The sequence below is a fragment of the Puma concolor genome, chromosome A2 (genome assembly GCF_028749965.1).
Source record: "Puma concolor isolate L17-30 chromosome A2, mPumCon1.1.hap2, whole genome shotgun sequence".
In the NCBI taxonomy this organism is placed as follows: domain Eukaryota; kingdom Metazoa; phylum Chordata; class Mammalia; order Carnivora; family Felidae; genus Puma; species Puma concolor.
Genome location: NC_141668.1, coordinates 34,633,935 through 34,658,231, shown reverse-complemented (window position 1 = coordinate 34,658,231; position 24,297 = coordinate 34,633,935). Strand labels below are relative to the sequence as shown.

Below are 24,297 nucleotides of genomic sequence, written 5' to 3'. Positions count from 1 at the left end.
TATTCACATCTCTGCTAAAATTCACTTCCTTTGAGAGGTTTTCCTGATGACCCAATCTAAAATGACCATCCAGTTACTGTCATATCACCGTATTTGAATTCTCTGCATAGCAGTTAGCACTGTTTGCTATAGTTCTTATCTGTTTATTTATTTATGCATTCTTTTAAAAAATTATTTAAATTCAAGTTAGTTAACATACAGTGTAGTATTGGTTTCAAGAGTAGAACCCAGTGATTCATCACTTACATGTAACACCCAGTGCTCATCCCAATAAATGCCCTCCTTAATGCTCATCCCCCCACCACCACCTCCCTTCCATCAACCCTCAGTTTGTTCTCTGTATTTAAGACTCTCTTATGGTTTGCCTCCATTTTTATCCTATTTTTTCTTCCCTTCCCCTAAGTTCATCTGTTGTGTTTCTTAAATTCCACATGAGTGAAATCATATATTTATTTTCCTCTGACTGACTTACTTCACTTAGCATAATACACTCTAGTTCCATCCATGTTGTTGCAAATGGCAAGATTTCATTCTTTTTGATTGCTGGGTAGTATTCTGCATATATATACCACATCTTCTTTATCCATTCATCAGTCAATGGACATTAGGGCTCATTCTGTATTTGGTTATTATTGATTAGCTTTGCTATAAACATTGAGGGGCATGTGCCCCTTTGAATCAGCATTTTTGTATCCTTTGGATAAATACCTAGTAGTGCAATTGCTGGGTCATAGGGTAGTTCTATTTTTTAACTTTTCGAGGAACCTCCATACTGTTTTCCAGAGTGGCTGTACCGGTTTGCTTTCCCACCAACAGTGCAAAAGGGTTCCTCTGTCTCTGCATCCTTGCCAACATCTGTTGTTTCCTAAGTTGTTAATGTTAGCCATTCTGACAAGTGTGAGGTGGTATCTCATTGTGGTTTTGATTTGTATTTCCCTGATGGTGAGTGATGTTGAACATCTTTTCATGTGTTGTTAGCCATCTGGATGTCTTCTTTGGAAAAGTCCCTATTCATGTTTTTTGCCCATTTATTCACTGGATTATTGTTTTTTTGGGTGTTGAATTTGATAAGTTCTTTATAGATTTTGGATACTAACCCTTTATCTGATATGTTGTTTGCAAATATCTTCTCACATTCCATCAGTTGCCTTTTAGTTTTGTTGATTGTTTTCTTTGCTGTGCAGGAGCTTTTTATCTTGATGAAGTCCCAGTAGCTCATTTTTGTTTTTATTTTTCTTGCCTCCAGAGACATATCTAGTAAGAAGTTGCTGTGGCTGAGGTCAAAGAGGTTGTTGCCTGTTTTCTCCTGTAGGATTTTGATGGTTTCCTGTCTCACATTTATGTCTTTCATCCATTTTGGGTTTCTTTTTGTGTATGGTATAAGAAAGTGGTCCAGGTTCATTCTTCTGCATGTCGTTGTCCAGTTTTCCCAGCACCATTTGCCGAAAAAAACTGTCTTTTTTCCATTGGATACTCTTTTCCTGCTTTGTTGAAGATTAGTTGGCCATGCATTTGTGGGTCCATTTCTGGGTTCTGTATTCTGTTCCATTGATCTATGTATCTGTTTTTGTGCCAGTACCATACTGTCTTGGTGATTACGGCTTTGTAGTACAGTTTAAAGTCTGGAATTGTGATGCTTCCAGCTTTGGTTTTCTTGTTCAGTGTTACTTTGGCTATTCAGAGTCTTTTCTGGTTCCATTTTTAGGATTGTTTATTCTAGCTCTGTGAAGAATGTTGGTGTTATTTTGATAGGGATTGCATTGAATGTGTAGGTTGCTTTGGATAATATAGACATGTTAACAATATTTGTTCTTCCAATCCATGGGCATGGAATATTTTTCCATTTCTTTGTGTCTTCTTCAGTTTCTTTCATAAGCTTTCTGTAGTTTTCAGCATACAGATCTTTTACCTTTTTGCTTAGGTTTATTATTAGCTATCTTATGGTTTTTGGTGCAGTTGTAAATGGGATCAATTCCTTGATTTCTCTTTCTGCTCTTTCATTATTTGTGTATAGAAATGCAATTAATTTCTGTACGTTGATTTTATATCCTGCACCTTTGCTGTATTCACATATCAGTTCTAGCAGTATTTTGGTGGAGTCTTTCAGGTTTTCCATGTAGAATATCATGTCTATTTCTTTTTGTTGTCTGATTGCTGAGGCTAGGACTTCCTAGTACTATATTGAACAACAGTGGTGAGACTGGACATCCCTGTTGTGTTCCTGACCTTAGGGGGAAAGCTTTCAGTTTTTCCCCATTGAGGATGATGTTAGCTGTGGGCCTTTCCTACATGGCTTTTATGATATTGAGGTATATTCCTTCTATCCATACTTTCTTGAGGGTTTTTATCAAGAAAGTATGGAATATTTTGTTAAATGTTTTTTTCTGCATCTATTGAAAGGATCATATGATTATCCTTTCCTTTATTAATGTGGTGTATCACATTGATTGATTTGCAAATGTTGAACAATCCCTGCAGCCCAGAAATAAATCCCACTTGATCATAGTGAATAATTCTTTTAAGGTACTGTTGAATTCAGTTTGCTAGTATCTAAAATTAGTCTCTAAAAGGCAGCAAATAGATGGATCTTGTTTTTTATCCATTCTGATACCCAGTGTCTTTTGATTGGAGCATTTAGTCCATTCACATTCAGAGTGATTATTGAAAGATATGAATTTAGTGCCATGGAGTTACCTGTAGAGTTGATGTTTCTGGTGATGTTCTCTGGTCCTTTGTATTCTTTTTTCTTTTTTTTTAAACGTTTATTTATTTTTGAGAGACAGAGAACAAGCAGGGGAGGAACAGAGAGAGAGGGAGACACAGAATCCGAAGCAGGCTCCAGGCTCTGACCTGTCAGCACAGAGCCTGACGCGGGGCTCGAACCCATGAACCGTGAGATCATGACCTGAGCCAGAGTCAGTTGCTTAACCAACTGAGCCACCCAGGCGCCCGGTCCTTTGTATTCTTTTTTTATGCCTTCTCATTGTTGTCCCGCAAGTGACTGTAAACGCCATGGGAGTAAGGGTCTTGTTTTGTCTTACTGCCTATCCCCAGGATCTTGAACAGTGACTGTTTAGGGCCTAGGGCTTAGTATGTTTTGTTGAATGGAAAACTATGTCATTTGGTTGTGATGACTCAGCAGTAGCACTGTTTTTTGGGAATGGTTTTCAAATCTGTCAGGTATTCATTTCTTTCTTTTTTTAAATTTTATTTCGTTTTTTCCTGAGTTACTTCAACGAACAAATCAAAGCACACCTGGTGGAGGGTCCAAACCACCACTACGAGTAGGGAGATAAAGCAACCAGAGTCACAACAACAGAAAGCATGTAACACACTCCAAAAAACACCTCCTGAAGGGCCAGGCCCTGGACAGTGTATGACCCTTCTTTAATATAGTAGTACTTGCAGGTGCAGGACACGTCACAAGCTATGAAAACACATAAGGGACAGAAAACTAGCCAAAATGATGAAACGGGAGAATTCTTCTCAAAAGAAATTCCAGAAAGAAATGACAGCTAAAGAATTGCTCAAAACAGATATAAACAATATATCTGATCAAGAATTTAGAATAATAATCATAAGATTATCATGTAGTTAGTCATTTCTTATGAGATTGAGAATTGTGTTTACTGACTCTAAGTGATAAAGGCTACCCTGAAGTTTTGACTGATGTTCCAAAATATTTATATGTTTTGATCCATTCTTTAGGGGTAGACTATAAGGCAAGCTATTCTTTTGGTCCATATTGTAAAGTAAGTTTAATATGAAGAATATTAAGAGTAAAAAAATTGATCGCATTGGGAGCCAGTTTGCCTAATATGACCTGAAACTTCAAACATGGGATTTGCAGAGTTAGGTACCTCATATTATCTGTAAGGAAGGAGCTTGGGATTCTACTAACATGGAAAAAGTTCTTATATATAGGGAAGGGCAGGGTAAAAGAAGAAAGATTTGGTTGGGAAGGCTTTCATAGCATTATTGTCAGGCATTATGAAACACACAGAAGCAGAATTTGAAGTGATTAGAAATACTTAAGCACAAGTTTTAATTCATGTATTTGCATATTCTTCCCACTAACTATAGAAGCATTTCTAAGTTTATATGAGAAGCCAGAATGAAAATAGTTTTAGCATTTAAGAAATGTGCTTTATTGCCAATTTCATTGTAATATTTTTTTCTCTGTAAAGTACTATCTGATGAAAGAAAAAATACCAGCTATGATGAGATGAAAGGAGCATTGAATTTAGAAGATTTGAGTTCAAATCCCAGTTTGCCATCTGCTGGGTATCATTGGACAAATTAAGACTCTTCTCATTTACAAGATGAGGAGGATAGCCTCTATTTCTTAGATTTATTTTGAACTCTAAATGAGATAACCTTTAGCACTGAGCCCTGAGCATAAATAATATTAGCAACCATATGTTGTATACCTGGTTGTTAGTCCATTTTGTGGACTCTGACTGTGTTTATTCATTAGTTAATTCATTCATCCACTGGTTTGTTTATTCATTCATTTGGAGAGGAGAGGCAGGTGCCTGTAGATTGAAGTATTATTCCTGTCAGTTATTATTTGGATCTATGATCTCATGTCAGTTGTATTCCTCCCAGGTTCTGCATTTGTTTTCTGTGCTGAACAATTATCGTCTTCTAATATATTGCCAGGTTCACTAATGCTTCCAGTATATTTTGCTCCTTATGAGCAAGGTCCATGCATGGTAAAGTCACATCTTAAAAATAGGATTGAATGTAAATCTGTTGATGTGAACTAGGAAGGGATGAGGAATTAACCTTTACTGGGTTCTTCTGAGAGCAGGGGTTATGACTTTTTCATCTTTGTATTTCCATCATATGGTCATCACTCAGTGATAATATGTGAAAAGGTGAATGCATGAGTATTTTTAAGGCTTCCCAAGATTAATGGCAGTGGTGGTACGTTTCTTATTTTGCTTCACCACATAAGGTTTTTCTTTCCCTTGGTTCAGAGGGCTGTTGCTGACACCCACCATTCAAGGCTGGGTTTATTATTTAGCTCATAACTGAAACTCAGAGAGATAGGGGATTCTGCTGAGATAACTGGGGCAAAATCTCAAAGACAAGGGAGGAAAAAAGAGTGTTCTTGTGAATCAGAGGAGGTGTTTGCCCTAGGTGGAACTAATGGGCAAATTCAGAGCTGGAAAACACTACGGAGAAGAAGAAATAGTCTGGTGTAAACGTGACTAGTCAGGTGATGCTCAGTGACTGTCTGGACATGGGGCTGGAATGGGATTGACAGCAAGTATAGAACTGGACAAGTAGTACAACTTAAGGAGTATTTGTACTTGCTAAATAGACTCTAGTAGGCACAACCCTGGGCATTGTATGAATATGGGTCATGGCTGAGATCATGGCATGAGTCTCTATGCCTGAGATTATTCACCTTTGGTTTACCAGCCTCGTGATGGAATTGGTTCCTTGACTGGAGTGCAACTTCATATGAGATGATAAATTAATTGAATGAGAAAGTGCTTTGTAGACTTTAAACTATTTAAATCCAAGGCATTGTAGTAGGTTGTTTCTCTAGAAGTTTGTATTCTATAGGCTTTGTCTCTCACAGGGAAATGGCAGGTTAAAATATATAATGGGATCTCATTTATCCTGGGTAGTGTTTGTAAAGAATATCTAAGAATTGCACTAAGCAGGGTAATGGTTTATTGTTGGTTTTTTTAAAAATTTTTTTAGTGTTTATTTATTTTTGACAGAGAGAGAGAGACAGAGCATGAGCAGGGGAGGGGCAGAGAGAGAGAGGAAGACACAGAATCAGAAGCAGGCTCCAGGCTCTGAGCTGTCAGCACAGAGCCCGACGCGGGGCTCAAACTCAGAGACCGCGAGATCATGACCTGAGCCAAAGTTGGACGCTCAACCGACTGAGCCACCCAGGCGCCCCTATTGGGTTGTTTTTAACTACACAGGACTGAACATCTGTTTGTTGTAAATATGAAGCAATATCTTCTAGCATCCTCATTGTATTTGAGATGTCATTGTAAAGATATCTATAAAAGGCTTTTACTTTCCCAGAAGAGAGATAATATGTAATGAAATTATTTTTTTTTAAATAAATTTTTTTTTCAACGTTTTTATTTATTTTTGGGACAGAGAGAGACAGAGCATGAACGGGGGAGGGGCAGAGAGAGAGGGAGACACAGAATCGGAAACAGGCTCCAGGCTCTGAGCCATCAGCCCAGAGCCCGACGCGGGGCTCGAACTCACGGACCGCGAGATCGTGACCTGGCTGAAGTCGGACGCCCAACCGACTGCGCCACCCAGGCGCCCCATGAAATTATTTTTTGATGTTACAGTGGAGTAGCTTAGTTGCTCCTGTGTTACTGTTACCAGTCATTCAAATATAGCAGGCATTCCTGCAGTACCTATTGTGCTAAAATAAGAAACTGGCAGGCTCCATTAGCCCCAGCAGTGTTTCATATTAGCTGTGGCTGTGGTCAGAGGAATCACTGTTAAATTCCCGCTACTAAATTTCTCAGCAAAATAAGGCAACATTTATCTGAGAAAGAATTTTTTTCTCTGAATTTTAGGAAACTGAAAGTGTGCTAGCTATAGGCATACTTTATGGAGTACCCTAACTTTGTTTCGTAAATTGACTTAACAGATCTAACAAAGGATGTTGCTTAAGGTCAACCTTTTTGAAAATTTGAGAAAACTGTAGAGGGCTTTAAAGGATCTCTTAGGTCAGTGAGCAAGCACTATTTGTTATTTTTTTGTATAAAACGCTTAGCAATTTAAAATAACACAAACATTTGAAACACTCCGAGGCATAAAAGTCTTAAAAAAAGAAGTAGCTCTATAAGCAGTTTGGGTCTAGATTTATGTGTGATCTACAGTTAGAGGATTTTTTGTTTTGTTAAGAAGTCTGTTGTAATACCATTGTAAATTGTTATTTGTTTTGCAATAGGTAGAGTATAGTTCTTCTCTCTGTTAAGCTTTTCCAGTTTGTAGTCTCTTTAAGTTAAGAGAAAGAGAGAATGAGAGAATGAAATTTACTTTTCTACCAAATTGATCTTTTCCTTTATTTGCTAGGTACTGTTTATTGAACATTACTAATAGAACTAATAAAATGATGCTCTTGGGGTGTTTATTATATTCACTTGACTCCATTGGTGTCCTTTCCAGGATATACATTTATATTCCTATAATGGCACATAATAAGAACTGGTGTGATCTGGTTTGTGCTGGTGGGCAATTCCCATCCTCTGTCATTCGTATCTTTTATTTAAAATAAAACAAGACAAAGAAAAAATAAGACAAAAATAAATTATACTTTTCTCAGTTCAGGCTTAGATAGAGTACTTGAGATTGTGGTTTAGAGAAAGTTTTTCTTAGCTTATTTGGCTCTGCCAACAAAGAGAATATTTTAAACTGCACCCTTACATTTGAGAGATGAAGTGCAAGAAGCTAAATTATAATATTTAAATATTAGAAACTTCTCAATTATTTTTTATCTAAGCCAAAAGTTATATATGCATCATCATTATCACTCAGTAAAACTGTGAAAATGTAATATATACAATTTTGTAGAAAATCTAATTTGTTGGAGAAAGGCATTATCCTAAAAATAAACTTTTTCTTTCTTTACATTATTGGAACAATTAAATTCTTAGAGGGAAGTACAGAAGCACCGACAATTAAGTTTCAACAAAGATATACAGATATTAGTTTTGGTTATAGAAGTATTCATAAAAATGTTCAGTTTTTACAGGTTGTGTATTTTGGGTTTTTTTGTTTTTGTTTTTGCTTTTGTTTTGCTTAGCCACAGAAAATACTGTAACTATTTCTGCTGGATTTTAAAAGACAGTTAAAAGAACCGTGAATCTTTTTTTTTTTTTTTTTAATTTTTTTTCAACGTTTTTATTTATTTATGGGACAGACAGAGACAGAGCATGAACGGGGGAGGGGCAGAGAGAGAGGGAGACACAGAATCGGAAACAGGCTCCAGGCTCCGAGCCATCAGCCCAGAGCCTGACGCGGGGCTCGAACTCACGGACCATGAGATCGTGACCTGGCTGAAGTCGGACGCTTAACCGACTGCGCCACCCAGGCGCCCCAAAAGAACTGTGAATCTTAAAATGAGCACTTTTAGTTTTAACCATGGGAATATATGTGATGGAGAAAACAAGTAAGATACTTAAAAAATATAAGGCAAACAACATGTTACTGTTTAAGTGGGAGGGGATCTAAATTCAAAGCTTGCATCAAAACTGTTAAGAGAGAACAGAGATTTGTTATGGCCCAGTCTAAAGGGAAAACTTAAATGATATTAGTATGTGTAGTGATTAGCAGACTGGGACTAACCAGGGAAACAGAGTTGTGTAACAGTGAGGGTATAGGATGGGCTTTTCCCTACTGTGTCTTGAACATTATGACCACCCATTGTTTCATGTCTAGCTTACTCTCTAGGAATAAACATGACTTAGAAGTAGAACATAAATGCCTTTTTAATGTATATTCTTATGTTTAGAATACCTGCAAAAACAAAAGGAGATATAAAAACATTTAGACATTAAGACAGTACCTTATTGGTGGATTACATTACTTTGTTGCATTTATCTCAATAAAATGTTATATTTCATTCAAAATATGCTCTTGATATGTGAATTCCATTAATACTTAGCTTTATAGGAATCTCTTTTTGTCATTGACTAGCCAACAAGAAGATTGAAGAGTGGGGTAGGTGTGGAGAATAGAAATGTGAATAAGACATGGTTCCTGTCTTCAAGGTCCTTGGTGCAGAGAGGGAAAGAGAAACAGGCATACAATCAACTGTAATCCAAAGTAAAATGTGCAGAGCCCAAAGGAGCAAATCAATACCAAACACCAAGGGATGAGAAAGCTTTAAATTCATGGTGGAAGTTACTGAGTTAGACCTTGCTCTAGGAATCCCTGAGGCTAATGGAACTGCATTAACAAAGTGCCTTCAGAACTTGGTGCCTTCAGAACACTGCAAATGTGGCTGAAGGATGAAAAAGGAAGAGTGAGAATCTGTTGAGGTTAAATTGGAGTTCATTGTGAAGAATTAAAAAAATTGAAAAAGTTCTGATTCTGATGCATTTTACCTGTATGGAAAAGGATAGGAATATTTTGCCATAAGTATTCATATTGCTTTTCCTTTCTCTTTTTAGTATAAACTATATAAACTGTATTTTATGGAACACTTTTAGATTTACAAGAAAAATTACTTTGTTTGTGTAGAGACTTCCTATATACCTCACACCCAGTTTCTATTATTAATGTACATTAGTGTGGTACATTTGTAACAATTAATGAACAATCTTGATATATCCTTATTAACTGAAGTGCAGAGTTTATTCACATTTCCTTAGTTTTTACCAAATGTCCTTTTATGGTCCAGGATCGCATTCAGAATACCATACTCACTACATTTGGCAGTTCTGTCTCTTTAGACTCCTCTTGGCTGTGACAGTTTTTCATACTTTTATTGTTTTCGATGACCTTGACAGTTTTGAGGGTACTGGTTAGGTGTTTTGTAGACTATCCATTAGTTGAAAATTTTTGGTATTTTTCTCACGATCTTTCTGGTATTATGGGTTTGGGGGAGGAAGACCACAGAGGTATAGTGCCATTTTTATACATATCAAGGGTACATACTATCAGTTTGACTTATCAGTGTTGATGTTGACCTTGATCAGCTGGCTGAGGTAGTGTTTGTCAAGTTCTACACTGTAAAGTGACTCTCCCTCCCGCCCACCTCCATCCCCAAATACTGTCCTCTTAGAATGGAAGTCACTTTGCGCAGCCCACAATTAAAGATTGAAGAGTTTTGCTTCCCCTTATGGAAATAAACAAGGACCATACAAATGAGAACAAGTAAAGGCTATTACTTCAGAGCTTGCTACAGCCACCCTCACTTGCTTTTGGCAGGGACTGGAAGGCAAGCAACTAAGTAAGAAAGCTTTGCAGCAGAAAAAAAAGGAAGGCTTCAGGTAGGCCCTAACTGGAGGCTTTTGGCACGGGGAAGCTGAAGAAGGCTAACTATAAGCAGAACATACTCTGTTGTTGGTTTAGGGGAGCATATTTAGGTTTTTTTCAGGTTGATCCTAAATTTGAAATGGGGACAAAAAATTAGAGAAACTGTCATTTATTGGTTAAGTCCTGATTGGGCTGATTACTACAGAAGTTGTGGTTTGGCTTTCAGGACTGGTGTTGTGAGTTCTGGATCAGAGTTCCATTTTTATATGTGGTCTGGTCACTGCCTGTTTGTATAATCAATCTCTTACCCACCTTGAGGGTAGAGTATTTACATGCAGAGTTGGAATGGTTCTCATAGGAGATTTATCTGTTCCTGTTTATTTCATTAGTATGGGCTCATGGATATTTATTTTATATATATACATATATATATAAAAAAAATTTTTTTAATGTTTATTTATTTTTGACAGAGAGGGAGCATGAGCGGGAGAGGGGCAGAGAGAGAGGGAGACACAGAATCTGAAGCAGGCTCCAGGCCCTGAGCTGTCAGCACAGAGCCTAAAGCAGGGCTCAAACCCACAAAGCCATGAAATCATGACCTGAGCTGAAACCAAGAGTCAGATGTTTAACTGACTGAACCACCCAGGTGTCCTGGGAGCTCTTTCAGATGACTCCTGGGTCCCTTTGACATACATTCTTCATTATGGTTTTTAAAATTTTTAAAAAAATTTTATTTATTTTTTTTACTGTGTATTTATTTTTGACAGAGAGACAAGAATGTGAGCGGGGGAGGGGCAGACAGAGGGAGATACAGAATCTGAAGCAGGCTCCAGCACAGAGCCCAATGCATGGCTTGAAATGTAAGACGTGACCTGAGCTGAAGTCTGACGCTTAACCAACTGAGCCACTCAGGTGCCTCCATTATGGTTTTTCTTTTTAAGCACTTCCTTACTTTATAGTGCTGCAAGATGCTCCTGGCTCATCTTGTATATTTCCTGCCCCATCTCTCTCTCTCTCTCTCTTTTTTTAAATTAACGCTTACCTGTACAGGTAAAGCTGTACCATATCCCTTACCCCCCCTTTCCTCTCTATTGGTAAACATATTCCTGAAGTTGGTATTATTTCCTTTTATTTAATGTATTCATAAACAATACGTAGTAATTTTTTGCAAGTTTAAAATATTGACATGAATAAAGTAGTAATAAGGTAGTAATAAGGGTACAGCACATACCTTTCAGTAACTTGTTTCTGTTATTTGACATATGCTGGTGAAAGTTTTACATGTTGTAGCCATAGTTCATTTATTTTAATTGTGTAGTATTCCATTGTGTGAATGTACTGTGGCATCTACATTTCATTACAAATGAACAGTGAATGCTGCATAAACCTCTTTGCACTTGTGTCTGATTTCCCCAGGGAAGGGATTATCAATGGTGATAGTACCCAGTAGGGAAAGTGTAGAAATTTGTGGGGGACAATTTTAGTTATCACAATGATTGGCATTGAAAGGATGAGGACAAGGATTCTTGGTGACCCACAATGTATATGTTTTCCTGTATCCTACATAATTTTTAAATATATCCCACAGGTATTCATACAGGCAAAAAATCTGTTTATAATTATCTGTTCCTTCCAGACGTCATCCTAAAATACTTTTTAATAGGTATAGTATATGCTATTGATTTTAAGAATTCAAATTACCATGTAAATCGACTAAAGACTACTTTGTTCAGAGCTTCACCAAGAATTGTTCATCATTTTGGAAACTCATAACTCCAGTAGCAATACTGTCTGTAGTGTCTGAGTTACTAATACAACACATTTGCATCAGCCTGTATCAGTAGATTTTGCATTCTTGGTGATACTTTGTAGGAGTACAAATATCTGTCTATTTCATTAAATCTTCTACTGAAGTCATGAAAACTTTGCATTCTGAATACAATTGGACTATTTAAAATAGGGTTGGGCCTGGGATGAGGCAAATGAGGTGCGTAGGTGAAGAATTTAAGGAGATATTCACTCCCAGAGTCCTGCAAGCACAGCTTCAGCTAGGTTTCTTATGGGGTAGAAAAAGGGTGTTTAACATTATTTGTTTATAAAAAGGAGATGTTAAATATAATTTGGCTGAGAACCTCTGCTTTAGGGCGTATACTCGGAAGCATCTATTTCTCAGCCATGTGAACATCTCTAACTTTATTGGATATTGCCATATCACTTCATAGATGGTTGTAGCAGTCAGAGATTGGTGCAGTAATGCTACATAAAACAAAATAGAAACAAACAAATACTTTAAAACTTAATGGTTTGGAATAGTAATTATTTTTCCCCATTGATTTGTGAGTGTTGCAACTGCGATGAGTGAGGCCAGATTCCTGATTCCAGACTCTGGGCTCTAGTCTGTTGGCTGCAGGTTGGGTTAAGGTTGGGTTCAGATCTGTTCCATTTTTCTCAGTCTTTTATACAAACAGCTACCCATTCTCATGGGAACTGGCAAGAGCAAAAGAAAGACAAGTAGAAGTATGTGAAACCTCATGTGGACGATACCTAGAACTGGCTCATTGCCACTTCTGTTCGTTTGCTGTTGGCCAGAGCAAGGCACATGGCCAAGCCCAACATCTCTGCGGGAGGGGAAATATACTCTGCTAATTCTAGTGGGTGATACTGCAAAGTCATCTGGCAAAGATGTGGATCATAATTTCAAAACGAGGAGGATGTGAAGAATTATGATCAATGATTAATTTACCACATTGGTTATTCCATTATATACTCTACCAGTCCTGTGTGCAAGCTTCTGTTTTTCAACATTGTCACCAAATCTTGAGGTTACCAACTTCAATATTTTTGCTAGTTTGACGGGTACCAAGTGATATACTGTTATTTTAATGTCCATTTCGAATTGTATATGTCTATTTAGCAGTCATTGAGACATTGCTGGTTTCCGTGAACTGGATAGGGCTTAGTATTGCCAGAGTGGGTCTGTTCTACAACAGTATATGAAATAGCTTTCTTTTACAGGTGGGAGAAAAGCCACCTCCTTATCAGGTTTGGTACATCTCTTCCTGCTGGAATAATACATTCTTATATGACTTAATACTCAGAAGTTCAGGTCTTTTCTGTGTGATTCTTTTACTTTTCAGTGGCTTAGTTTCAGTGAATCTCTCTTCCCGCCTTCCCCAAACTCCTTTGTACCATTGTCTTCACTGCTACTAAGTCAGGCCCAGCATGCCTGCTTGGCTTGGTCTTACAGAGCTGATTTTAATCTGGAGTGCAGCTGACTGGGGCACCAAACCCTGAATAGTAATGGGGCTTTAATCTTGAAGCCACACTTTCAGTAGATGGTTGGGCAATTCCAGGATTCTCTTTAACAGGCTAGTGGTTGGCAACTTGCTACATTCTTCAGCATCAGTAAATTTTATCCCATCAGGTAAGCAGGGAAAGGTGCCAAGAGCTTAGCTGAGTCATTCCTTGGCTCCTTTTGGCCAGCCTCACATCCTTTGGTAAAACAGGTAGGCTTTCTGGCCATTGGCAGTCTTCAAAGAGAGAAACAATAGGTCACAAAGGCTGGGCCAGTATATCTGGAACAATGTGTCTCTTGCCAGGGAAGGGAGAGGCTGCTTCCTGGTCTGCAGTGTATGCTTTTCTGATGTCTTCAGATCTCCTTTTCCCTGGAGGCACCAGCTTCCACAGGGTTAGTGAGGATGAATCCCAGTTCTGATGTCTTAGAATCCAGCATCTTGAAAGGCAACAGAGGAGACCAAAGGTAGAATGGACCAGTGGATCCTAGAAAAAAGGCTGTTGACTAGAACTTTGTGTAAACAGTTTTGAATGGGGGAAATTAAATGCTTTGATATATATTATGGAGATAATTATTGCTGGCAAAGATAAGGTTACTATGCCAGTGAATGTCGTAGCAGGAAACAGATCAGACACTCAAATTGTTAATTGAGAAGAATTTAATAAAGGGATTATTTATGAAGATGTGGGCAGGATAATAATAAAGGATATTTTATTAATAATGAAAAATAGTGCAATACACTGGTGCTAAGTAGCAGGGAGCCATAACCATATGTAGGTCTGAAGGGACAAGGGGAAACAGCAGTTCCTGGAACCTGGAGAGATAGTTGTAGAAGGGCCATGGTCTTTAGGGCCAGTTTGTGAGAGAGACAGGGCCAGTTTGTGACCCTGAGATGATTCTCAGACAACTAGGAAAAATGCCTGTCTCTAGTCTCCTTTCACTCTCTTAATCCCTTGTAGGGGTCTCTCATTGGCTGATCCAACCAGAAGCCAGAGGGCAGAGTGGGAAAGACAGGAAGTAGACATGGAGGGGAGCAAAGGAAAAATATCTAACATAAGGCATTTTTCTCTGACTACTTGAACCATTTTTTTTTAAAGGTCTATCTCAAGGTTCTGTTTTCAACAATTTTCTTTTCTTAGGCTGTACCCTTTGGTGATTTTACGTTAGATGAGAGTTAACTGTATATTTCTTTTCTGACTCTCTCCCTACTTCCGGGTTTGCATTCTTAACAGCCTATTAGATATTTTCATTGAGATACAGATCACTAGCTCTTTCTCTTTTCTTGCTAGCAGATCTCCATTTTTCTTAAGGATTCCACCATTTTCAAGAGACATAATAATCTTTATCTATCTTTTCCTTTATATGTGGTAGTTGGCAAATCCTGTCAGATTTGTAATGCCTCATGAATCTCTCTTCGATTTCTACTTCTACCTGTATTTCAGCCTTTATAATCTTATTACAGTAATCTCCCAGTTGATCTTCCTGCCTCTAATCTCTCCTAATCTCTCCTAAATTTTGCTTTCAAATCCTTTAATGTTTTTCTGTTGCCTAGCAAATAAAATAGAGACATCTAAGCCTAATATTCTAGGTCCTTTTCCATTAACTCCAATGAACCTTTCTAGCTTGATTCTATGCTGTACTCAGAGTGTACTTTACTTCATGTAACATCATTTCCATGCTCATATTCTTTTTTTAATGAAGTTTATAAATTTATAACTGCCATCACAGAGCCTGACATGGGGCTTGAACTCACAAGCCATGAGATCATGACCTGAGCCGAAGTCAAGAGCCGGATGCTCAACCGACTGAACTACCCAGGTGCCCCTATTCATGTTCTTAATTATCTTAAAAATTCCTCATTTTTCTGATAGTGGAGGCCAGATGACTCATCTGCAAGTTGGATACCTCTAGTTTACCTGAGTCCAAGTAGTTCCAAATGCCCCAAATTCTAAAGTGCCTCATATAACCAATATATTCTATTGACTCCGTAAACTCCTTGTCCTATGTTTTCTGAGGAGCTGGACCTTTTCTGCCAGAGTCTTACTCCTACATTATGGTTCATCCAGGCCTGTCAGCCCCTGGACTCTCAGGGTCCTAGGTCTTCTCCCATTCAGTACATGGTCATCTATAAGCCGAGCCCTTCTATTTGATGATGTTGGTCACAAGGAACAACTGGTGGTCTACATGGAGCCCCCTCTGACAGTCCTCATTCAGTTTTTTTTTAACTAAAATTTTTACTTAAAAATAATCTCAAACTTACAGATAAATTGAAAATATAATGCTGCTATAAGTACCAGGGAGCCATTACTTGTTTGTTTGTTTCCCCTTCTAGAATTGTTGGAGAGTACATTGCTGATGTAATTCCCTTTACTTTACTTTAGCATTTCCTACAAACAAGGGTATTCTCCTACATAACCAGAGTAAGACCATCAAAATTAATTGATTTTGATTATTATTATTAAAAAAATTTTTTTTAACGTTTATTTATTACTGAGAGACAGAGAGAGACAGAGCATGAGCATGGGAGGGGCGGAGAGAGGGGGAGACACAGAATCCAAAGCAGGCTCCAGGCTCTGAGCCATCAGCACAGAGCTGGATGCAGGGCTCGAACTCACAAACCACGAGATCATGACCTGAGCTGAAGAAGTCAGACGCTTAACCGACTGAGCCACTCAGGCACCCCTAATTGATTTTGATTATTAATCAACTTAATTAGAAATTGGTACAGTACCAATTAACAATAACCAGTAACTATGTAGTTATCAGACCCTATTCAAGTCTTTCCAGTGGTACCTGTAATGTGTTTTATAGCAAAAGGATGCAGTTTGCAATCATGCATTGCATTTAGTTGCTGTGTCTCTCTTGGCTTCTTTAGAATAGTTCTTCAGTCTTTCCTTGATTTTCATAACCTGGATGCTTTTGATGAACACATGCCTATTATTTTGTAGTATGACCTTCAACTTGGATTTGCCCAATGGTTCTTCATGACTAAGTTCAGGCTATGTATGTGTCTTTGGCTGGAATAACACAGTAGTGATGCTGTGTTTTTCTCATTGCATCCTCTCAGGTGGTACATGATTTTTATTTGTCCCATTACTGATGATGGTCATTTTGGTCACTTGACTGAGGTGGTGTCTGCAAGGTTTCAGTACTGTAAAGTTATTCTTAGTTGTTTCATAGTTAGTATTTTGTGGAGAAGTGCCTTGAAACCATGGGAGTTCTTTATCCGACTTTTAATGTATTAATTTCTTTCTTTCTACCAGTATGGATTCCTGGTTTCTTGTTTTGTTCAGTGGGCTATAATTTGTTACTATTATTATTTTGATGCTCAAACCGTTCTAGATTTGGCCTATGTGAGCCCATTCAAGCTGGCTTCTATATTCTTTTGACATGTCCCTGTCATTCGTTGAGGGCTTCATTACTTTCTAAGGTGTCCAGTTACAACTTGTGCTTTACCTGCTACAGCCTTGGAATCAGTGATTTCTCTAAGAATCTTTTTCTTTTAGTGGAGAAAAATATTTAGAAGCCAACATCTGGGCATTATGCTATTTGCTTATTAGAGCGTTGCTGTTCCCAGTCTGCTCAAGAGGACAGAGCAAGGGAATATATATATGTGTGTGTGGGTATGTGATATATGTCTTTATATGCATATATATGTATATTTGTTATATGCATGTATATTTCTTTATATCTACTTATTCCTTATGTATCTCTCTTGAAATCATGTGTTCACTTTGATGCCTCATATTCCAATCTAATCCAGGATTCATTTCAATTTTCCTCCTTTCCACATTCATTGCTTCACTGACAGTGAGAAACCTGGGTCCCTTTATTCTTAATATGTTTACTCTTTACTCAACATATCTGTGTGTAACCAGTGTCTCTTAATATCCCTTCTAACCTCACTGTGGCTTTGACACAGTTGGATGTTGAAACCACATTCTGAGCAGTCCTCTGCAGAGGCCCTGTTCATCCCGTCTGGGCTTCAACACCAGGAACTCTGCATCCCTTCCCACTTCTGCCAGGAGAGGTCTTCTTCACACTACTCAGCTCTGCACTGCACGTGGGGCCACTACCTGTTCTTACACCCTTCTTACCCTGCTTGGGCTCTGACACCTCAGGTGGGGCTGCTCTTTTGCATAGATGCTCCTTTACCTTGTGCTGGGCCTCTGCTGCCGCCCTCACTGTGTGTCTTACCATCTCATCATCTACCTTGCTTGGCCCTCCCTATGAGTTTAGAAATGAATTATTTAGGAAGAGAAAGAGAAGAGGTGGACTTACCTTTAAGATTGTCCCCTCTCCACCCTTCTTACTAAAAACAAAACAAAACAAAACAAAAAACCAAATAATCTGTTAATCAGTTATTACAGACCTGGAATTTCAATAGGCCTGGCTTCAAAGTCTTGCCTTCTTTCATTACATTATACCATCATCTATTTGTTAAATCCTTCAATTCTTAAAATGATAGTGCTCTACATCCGTGAAGATCTAAGGACTTGAAGAATTGAACCCTGTTAAAAAAGGCATGTCTTCTGGAAAGTAGAAGTTTGAATATACACCCCAGTTTGCACATATTCATTTTAGCTGCATGTATGTGTGCATGTGTGAGTGTGTGTGTGTGTGTGTGTGTGTGTGTGAGAGAGAGAGAGAGAGAGAGAGGGAGGGAGAGAGAGAGAGAGAGAGAGAGAGAGAGAGACCAATAATAATATTTTGAAAGCTGAGATGAGTAATTTGTAAAGGCCTCTCTGTGAAGAGGACTTTCTTTACCCAGTTAAAAATTTTCTAAGAAACTCCTCCTTTTTGGAGTTGGACTAATGACTTTTGGACTAATGACATTTAGTCTTAACCTAATCAGGTTATGGATTAGGTAGTCTCTCCCCATATGCCCAAAGGATCTACTAGTCTGTCTTCTTTTTCACTAGACTGACTTATTCAAGAGCAGGACTGTAGACTCTGTGAGAGCCAGTCATTTCTCCCATGGACACCTTTGTGTCCCAGCCCCAGCACTGTGCTCTACTGTTGCACAGGAGGCCCTAGTTTGCTAATACTGGTTTGTCCTTAGGCCTGATACCAAAGTCTGTGATCTTTCTAATACACTTTGGTATGTTCAGGGCTAAGATGGGCTTTGTCCCCTTTTAGCCAACAGTCTGATTAATCCCAAAGTGTGAGGAATTATCTGTTACCTAACAGCACATTATCTCTTGCCCATGTTGGAGTCAGTTATATATGACCTAAAGTAAGTGCTCAGTTTGTATACACTTTGCCTATTGTAGTACTTTATTCTTCTGCAAGGACCCAGTAATAGATGAGCAGTAGATGGGGAGGTGACTCCATCACCTAATGTTCGTATGATTTAAATTACTTAGTATCTGAGGTTCAGTTTCCTTATTTGTACAATGGGAATTTTTTCTTAAGTTTATTTATTTTGAGAGAGAGAAAGAGCGCGCACACACACACACACACACACACACACACACACACACGTGTGAGTGGGTGAGGGGCAGAGAGAGAGAGAGAGAGAGAGAGAGAGAGAGAGAGAGAGAGAGAATCCTAAACAGGCTATCAGCTAACCATGAGATCATGACCTGAGGGGAAATCAAGAGTTGGATGCTTAACTGCTTAACTGACTAAGCCATCCAGGAGCCCCTACAATGGGAATTTTAATAACTTCTTTACTGAGTTGTTGTGGGGGTTAAATGAGATTAGCATATGTAAATGTGCCCAATGCATGGCACAGCAGGTGTTCAATACAGGTGTTAGTTCACTTCTTTCCACTTCAAGGTGAGGAGGTTCCTTCAAGAATGTTAAAAAACAGCTGAACATACACTGTCCTAATGATATTTAGTCTTAACATTTATCTTAAAACTGACTTACTTTTAATCACACGGTTATTAAAACATTTTTACAAAATTGAGTTCTGGACAACAAATGTCCATGATTTAGATTTTGGTATGTAACTTAATTTGTATCTGTCAGTGTTAACTGTTTATCTGGAGTACTTCTTTTTGCCACTAGATGGTGCTTGTCTACACATTTGTGCGGCTTTCTTTTATAAAGGCAGAATTTTTAGAGGAAAACACATCTTGTTACCTTTGAGACTTACCTTTGAGCCTTACATATGTGGTGTTGATATTTATGCTCAATATGTTGGTTAGATAAAAGATTAAACTGGAGGGTAGGGGCAGAAATTACTGGGAAGTTCTTTTAGATCATTCTGTTTATTCGTGTAATTCTCAAGTTTAAATGTAAAGCATTTATTTTTTATTTTTTAACATTTATTTATTTTTGAGACAGAGAGAGACAGAGCATGAACAGGGGAGGGGCAGAGAGAGAGGGAGACACAGAATCTGAAACAGGCTCCAGGCTCTGAGCTGTCAGCACAGAGCCCGATGCGGGGCTCGAACTCACGGACCGTGAGATCATGACCTGAGCCGAAGTCGGACGCTTAACCAACCGAGCCACCCGGACGCCCCAAGGCATTTATTTTTTATTTTTTTTTAAGTTCACTTTTATTTTATTTTGAAAGAGAGTTAGAGGGAAAGAATCCCAAGTGGGGCTTGATCTCACGAACCATGAGATCATGACCTGAGCTGAAATTAAGAATCGGTTGCTTAACTGACAGAGCCACCCAGGTGCCCTGACAGAAGACATTTATTCCAAAACAATGTGATGGGAGGAATGTGAGTAAACATGGTATTCTTATTTTTGAGATATATACAAAATTTGACCTAAGATAATTAATGAATTAGTTAGAAATATCAATATAATAAAGCGCTTTGTAGGCTCATGTATAATTCCCTTTTTATTTTTTAATATGATTAGAAAGACTTAGCTGATAGTTCATGCTCAGATATATTAGTAGTAGATAATCAACATTATGTTCAACTCAGAGTGCATATCTTTTGAAAGTATGGTGATTGTTTAAAAAATGTGAAGCATTTCTGTACTACTTTCTGATAAAATTCAACAAACATTTATCAAGCCTGTCTCACATGAGGTACAGAGATGAGAAGACCTCGTCCCTTCCTTTCATGAAGTCACGAATAATTAATTGTGTTTGACTGAGGTTAGCTGCTATAATGGAGATTGTGTGGGATCAAAGGAAGGGATTATCAGAATTTGTGGTATAAGACTGTTTTAGATGAGCTGCAGGGAACACCCTCTGACAGATTTCCTACCCATTGTGTTCTCTGTGAATAGCTGAACATAGCCAATTTGGGAACAAATACTTTGGTGAAAGATAATTTTAATCTTTAGAATTTCTCAGATAACATACAGAACGTTTCTGGGCATGTATGATTAGAGTCTATTATAATGGGCTGCTTCTGCATCCTAAGTGTAAGTGGAAAGGAGGATAGGGGACAGAGTTTGGTGGCAAATCAGGAGTTGGTGGTGACAAATCAGTGAGCTGAGAGTTAGTGGTTATATGGAGTAAGGGATTTTACTTATAAGCAACAGAAACTAACCCTAGCCAATTTAAAGAAAAGTGAAAATTTCAGAATCTAATAAAAAGGTGAATTAGATTACAGAAAGGATAAAATATAGAGCATCTCCAGGGATCTAGGTAGCAGGAACTAATAGATAGTTTTCTCAGATACCACTGTCAGAGTGAATGAATTCTAGCTACTTCAGTTTTTGTTTTTGTTTTTTTTTAATTATTGCCAAATATCAGATTTTTTGGAGAGAAAATCCATGTATCCATCCCGGTTGACATCAAATGAGATGAGGAAGGCCAGTTTAAGGGCAGGGAGGAGCTGGTTTTGGGGGAAGACTAGTTTTGGATATGTTAAGTTAAAGATATTCAGACATTCAAATGGAGATGTCAGGTAGTTGGATATTGAGTCAGTAGATAGAGTTAGCTTTTGGACAGAGTTTATAGGTGGTATTAAAAGCCACAAGATTAGATAAGATTACAGATAGAGAAGAGAAGAAGCTCTAGATTGAGTTCTGGGGCTTTCTGAGTCAAAGAGGTTGGGATGAAGAGGAGAAACCAGCAGAGGAGACTGAGGATGATTAAGAGCTTCTTCTGGAGTTGGGCCTTTTACTGAGAATTTGTGTGTGCATTCTCATCCTCTGAGCCCTGTCAAGTGGTCAGCCCACCCATGTTCCCCAGTCTTTAAAGTTCCTAGCCACCAGTGCTTTAGTATTACTCCGTTCAAGTCCTTGATTGATTATCCAGCAGGACATTAGCTGCTGCCCAGGAATTTATATAGATTCTGAGTCTAGGCCTTCTCTTCTTGCAAAGTGAACAAATGGATTATTTGGTGTTCAGCTCTCCTGAAGAATTCTCCTTCGTTATCCTCATAGTCACCCCAGTGAAGGGCTACAAGCTATAAATGAGCGGCTGCATGTTATGTACAACCATCTAAATGGGTTTGGTATTTTTGGATATTTTTCATCCCTAGGCATCTAACTGGGTTCTGGGGGAGTCTCCATGAAGCCAAGATATAGTTGAGGGGTAGGAGGCCATTGACAAGAGTGACTCACTGGGAACACGCATCCTGTAATGCAATCTCCTCAGGCCTTTGGGCTTGCTGTGGCATCGCTGGCCTGGCTGTTCACGGCCACGGCAAAAGAAACTGCTCTCCTTGCAGGTTCTGTTCTTGTCACTGAAAACTGACCCCTGCTTTGGGTTCTTTTCACTCTGCACATGCCCTTGAACTTCATACATATTGTTTCCCATAAGATTGCACTTGGCACCCAGTTCTGCAGTTTCATTGCTACTTGTTCAGACAGAACTCATAGGAAGCCTGTCACCCAGGGGCTTCTCTTCTCTCCACTTCAGGAGTCTGCCTCTGTCTGGTACCAGGAGTCACCTACCACGACCACACTCCTCTTTTCTTATTTTCCAAAAATCTCCTAGCCAGTCCTAATACTATTCATTATTTTCCCTCTCTGCTCTTTCAGTGGTACTGGCTATTTAACCCCTGTTCTGACCTATAAAAATCCAAAGTGCTTGAAACACTTTTATAATTCTATAGGAGGAGTCATAAGTATTTTCTTGAATCAGTTCATATTCCAGCTTTATGAGTTGCTTTGATCAATCTGGTAGAGTGTTTATTTATTTGGAATGATACTGGTGGGAAATTAGGTTGTAAGTTTTTCCATTTTAATAAAAAGGAATATTTATTGATATTAAAAAATGACTCTTCAACTTCCTTTCATTAAACTGATTCACTTGAGACCAGTATTTTAGCCCTGCAACATTTGGTGTTTTTATTTGAATATATATATTTTTAATGTTTACTTATTTTTGAGAGAGAGAGAGAGAGAGAGAGAGAGAGAGAGAACGAATGGAGGAGGGGCAGTTTGAGAGGGAGACACAGAATCTGAAGCAGGCTCCAATGTCTAAGCTGTCAGCACAAAGCCCGACATGGGGCTTGAACCTACGAACTATGAGATCATGACCTGAGCTGAAGTCAGACAGTGACTTAGTTGAGTCACCCAGGCACCCCTGTAACATTTGGTTTTTTACTATGGTTTTCTAAGTCTTGTAACATGTTGTTATATGCAGATTTCATAATTAAATTTATTTTAAATTTTATTGTAAAGCATATTGATTTTTGTGGACAACTGTATTTTAATAATATTAAGAGCACTAGAGGGCAGGCCTTAAAAGACAAGGCAGTAGATTTCATTTCTTAGTTTTAGCAATCTCTGTGATTACATCTATTGAAATAATTGAGGCTAGTGATTAAAATGATTGTTGTATTAAAATAATGTATGAGAGGGGTAAGTCGTGATCTGTAATGTATAGCAAAAATACTTTTAAATAATCAACAGAAGATAATAGAACAGTTACTTGAATGGACTGTCTACCTTGCCTCAGGATGGATGCACTTCCAAAATGTACTCTCAAAATGATGAGGTTGGAAACTAGTGCTGTGAAAATATTCATTGTTTATTTATTTAGCAAATACTCACTGAGGGTCTACTATGCTTTAGGCTCCCTGGAGGACACAAAAATTACTTAGATGCAATCTGTGTCTTCAACGAATGTGTAGTCTAGTGTAGTACTATCCAATAGAAATATAATATACAAGCCATGCTTGAGCCACATATGAAATTTAAAATTTTCTGAAAGCATGTTAAAAAAGTAAAAAGAAACAGATGAAATTAATTTTAATATATTTATGTAACCCAATATATCTAAAATACTGTCATTTCGGGGCGCCTGGGTGGCGCAGTCGGTTAAGCGTCCGACTTCAGCCAGGTCACGATCTCGCGGTCCGTGAGTTCGAGCCCCGCGTCAGGCTCTGGGCTGATGGCTCAGAGCCTGGAGCCTGTTTCCGATTCTGTGTCTCCCTCTCTCTCTGCTCCTCCCCCATTCATGCTCTGTCTCTCTCTGTCCCAAAAATAAATAAACGTTGAAAAAAAAAATTTAAAATACTGTCATTTCAACATGTACTGAATATAAAAAATTATTACTGAGGTCATTACAGTATATTTTTTTGTACTAAGAAATTCAGTGTGTATTCTCTTAGCACATCTCAGCTTAGAATGGCCACATCTCAGGTGCTCAGTAGACACATGTAGCTAGTGGCTAACTTTCTGTGGCTCTCCTCAGCATGCTCATCAGACAGCATCCTGGGGATTTAGGACATGGCTGCACCATCTTTATGGAGAAATTCACCCATTGTAAGTGTACAGCTCTGTCACCTCCTTTTTAAAAATAGCATCTATTCTTGCCCAAGTATCTAAAATCATTTCATCACTCTGAGAATATAGATTTTAAAATATCTTTTTTTATTTTTATTGTCTCTATTTCTTCCAAGTGCTTTTTTTGTAAAGTCTGTTGTTTCTGTCACTGTTTGGTTAGAAATTTTCCTCATGTGTCTGGTGATTCTTGACTGATAGAAAACTGAAAAGATGTGTGTGTGTGTGTGGGGGGGGGGGGGGGATCTTCAGGTGTGGGGAGGTCGTTGATTGTTTAACCTTTGTCTTTACTGTGAGTGAACAAGCAAAAATGAATAATTTCTCTTTCAACTTTCTCCATTTTGGATCAGTTTCTTTCTAGTCTGGGA

The 24,297-nt window shown here is 38.3% G+C and overlaps 1 protein-coding gene across 6 annotated transcripts in view; it reads left to right on the top strand.

The window, feature by feature from the left end:
- Window positions 1-24,297, top strand: part of ST7 (suppression of tumorigenicity 7) — a 255,364-nt gene that overhangs the window by 5,811 nt on the left and 225,256 nt on the right. The gene's annotated exons all lie outside the window — the stretch shown is intronic.